Consider the following 3,505-nt stretch of genomic DNA (forward strand, 5'->3'; position numbering starts at 1 on the left):
ATGAAATTCGTGGTGCAAAATTCAAAAGGTTTATGATTTGGTAAAATGACTGACTCAAAGCAGGTACAACCTTTTTCTAAGAGAACACAGTTTAATGAAATGGGGTGTTAATATGTGACTTAAAAATAGAATTCAAATACCCTTGGCAGGGAAGAGAGAGGCAAAGATTAAAACAGAGACTGAAGGAACACCCATTCAGAGCCTGCCCCACATGTGGCCTATACATATACAGCCACCCAATTAGACAAGATGGATGAAGCAAAGAAGTGTAGACCGACAGGAGCCGGATGTAGATCGCTCCTGAGAGACACAGCCAGAATACAGCAAATACAGAGGCGAATGCCAGCAGCAAAGCACTGAACTGAGAACAGGATTCCCCGATGAAGGAATCAGAGAAAGAACTGGAAGAGCTTGAAGGGGCTCGAGACCCCATATGTACAACAATGCCAACCAACCAGAGCTTCCAGGGACTAAGCCACTACCTAAAGACTATACATGGACTGACCCTGGACTCTGACCTCATAGGTAGCATTGAATATCCTAGTAAGAGCACCAGTGGAAGGGGGAAGCCCTGGGTCCTGCTAAGACTGAACCCCAGTGAACTAGACTGTTGGGGAGGGCGGCAATGGGGGAGGGTTGGGAGGGGAACACCACACGGAAGGGGAGGGGGAGGGGATGTTTGCCCGAAACCGGGAAAGGAATAACACTTTCAAATGTATATAAGAAATACTCAAGTTAATAAAAAAAAAAAAATAGAATCCAATATAACTTTTCTCAGCACCTCACAGAACTTTCTCCAAAATTGACCATATACTTAGTCACAGAGCAAGCCTCAACAGATACAAGAAATTTGAAATAAGGCCATGCACCCTAAAATACAATCACGAATTAAGGCTAGATTTCAATAACAGAAACAACAGAAAGCCTACAAACTTAAGAAAACAGAATAACTTTCTACTGAATAAAATTGGGTTAAGCCAGAAATAAAGAAATGAAAGACTTTTTAGAATTCAATAAAAATTAATAGACAACATACCCAAATTCATAGGATACAGTGAAACTGGTATTAAGAGGAAAGTTCATAGCACTAAGTATCTTCAATAGTAAATTGGACAGATAAACTAGCAACTTACACATTTGACATATCTAGAACAAAAAGAAGCAGAGACAGGGGCATAGCAGTCCCGAGACTATGACCCTCCCTTCCTTCCCAGGTATCAATGGCCTCTATCAGTCCTTGAGAGCAAAGGCAGCTGATACTACACTGGACTGGGGTATGGGGTTTGGAAGCCTTGTAAGTAGGTACAGTCAATGAGGACACTAGGACCACTTTTGGGGAGGCAGATCAACTTTACTTGGGGTAAATCAAGGCTTATATAATTTAGGAGATGGGGGTCAGAATATTCAGGATGAGCAAAGGTCATTGACTTAGGCTTATGATACTGAAATGCCTCATTAGCATAGGAAAACATTTCAGGAATCTTAGGTGCTAGTTAAACAGGTTCTTATTGGGAGAAAGGAAGTTGAATCTGTCTTCTAACTAAGGCTAGTTGACCTTCTGCAGATATAGGTGTGTGAGGGTTTTTGAAGTCCCCAGACAAGGTTAGAAAAGGGGGGGCTCTGCTAGTGAAGGCAATCCTCTATTATGTGCCTAGCTCAGAGTGCTTTGGGAACAATGGTAGATTTCCACCTTAATTAGCAGAGTAAAAAAAGATGACTCCAGAAACCAGAGACCCTGGGTGTCACTAAGATGAGCAAGTTGGCAGTAGAGAGATTGAAGAGAATGAGAAGCAGAACAATTTGTGCACAATGAAGAGGGTCAGACTTAGAGACTGGATGGTAGTGACAGACAACCTGATACAAGGAGGAGCTGGCAATGCCACCTGAGGCCATGATGAGTCTTGGCCCTGCAGCAGTGTGTGTGTGTGTGTGTGTGTGTGTGTGTGTGTGTGTGTGTGTGTGTTTGTTTGTGTTTTAGGGAAAGTTCTGTTACCACCAAAAGCCATGCAGATAGCTCTGTCTGAGCTGCTGCCTGGTGCCATGTGGATGGCTAAAATCTGTTCAGAGCTGGTCTCATCCCTCTGGGATTTCAGCCCTCCCAAGATTTGGCCTCATCCCTAACCTGGGCTTCCTGGGAGAGCTGGCCTGAGAGCATTAGAGTGGGAAAGCTAAACCCACTCCTTACACACTGCAGGACTCCACAGCAGCAAGAGCAGCTCACCTTTCATAGGAAGTACAGTAGGGCTGGCCCTGATTGCAAGGGTTTCAGAATGAGCCCCCAAGAAATGGCTCCACCTTGCCAGGGGTTTTTGGGTGGTTTCCTCATTAGGTGGTTTCCTCATTTCAGAGAGCAGAGTATGAAAGTCTTTGCTGATAGGGTACCCCACACTGGCGATAAGGAGGCAGGGACGAAGGGAGGGAGAGAGCCAGGCACAATGGTCAGAGGAATATCACAGTAGACTGGCTCGGAGTATGCACTTCTTTATTTGTACAGATTTCACAGAACAAAGATAGACTAATGATCATCCAAGCGGTACAGAATATGTATTTGACTTTTCATTACATGTCCAGGGTTACAATTTCAGCTGCAATTAGGAAATGCAAATAGAATAGATATAATTATCATTGTCATCATCATCACCATCACCACCACCACCATCATTATCATTTGGAGTATTATAATTATTATAATAAATATAAATTTATTATGATTATTATTATGATTATTAGCCCTATAACTTCATTTAAAGAATCTAAAGAATGCCTCCTCCAAAAAAAAAATAGCTTTTAATGTATGGCAGCCTGCTTTTAGGCTGGCAATGTTTGCTGTTTGGAAACACTCCAGACAAACAGAAAATAGCTGAACTTGTCTTTTTATGAGTAGCAAATAATAATACCTAACTTCTTTTGATATATATTTCATCATCTGTGGTACGAAGTAGAAAAAGTAAATCTGTCTTGTTGAATGGAGTTTTAATTCTCCAAGTGTGTATACCATATGACCTCCTATCTCCAAACTATATTTTTAGAGAACTCTAAGCCTATAATCAAAGAAACCTTGAATCTGTAACCTGTTCTTCTGACCAATCAGGGTTTATCAATTGTCTCTCTTTACCCTGTACCAACTATACTGTTAGAATTAACTCTAAAGCAGGTATCACAAAATTTCTGGAGCAATGGCCACATCTAGCTATGTGCTAAAGAAGCTCCAGAGCATAAGGAAAACTTCCAAATAATGACCAGACAAAGTCAGTTTTAGGAATTTCAAAAAAAAAAAAAAACCCTCAGACATAAATTGAATCATAATGCAGAAGGCCCCCAATAATACAACACGCAGCGATCAAAACCCAAAAGTTAGGAGTAGAAAAGCAGCAATTGTAGTAATCTGCTCAACTTTGCTGTAACTGGTTCAGGCAGCTGTGCTGGCTTCACAGCTCTCCCCATCTCTGCTTTTTAACTTAAAGGTTTGTAGAGCTCATTGTGTATCATGTAGGGCTTTTGTTGT

The sequence above is a fragment of the Rattus rattus genome, chromosome X (assembly GCF_011064425.1).
Source record: "Rattus rattus isolate New Zealand chromosome X, Rrattus_CSIRO_v1, whole genome shotgun sequence".
NCBI lineage: Eukaryota > Metazoa > Chordata > Mammalia > Rodentia > Muridae > Rattus > Rattus rattus.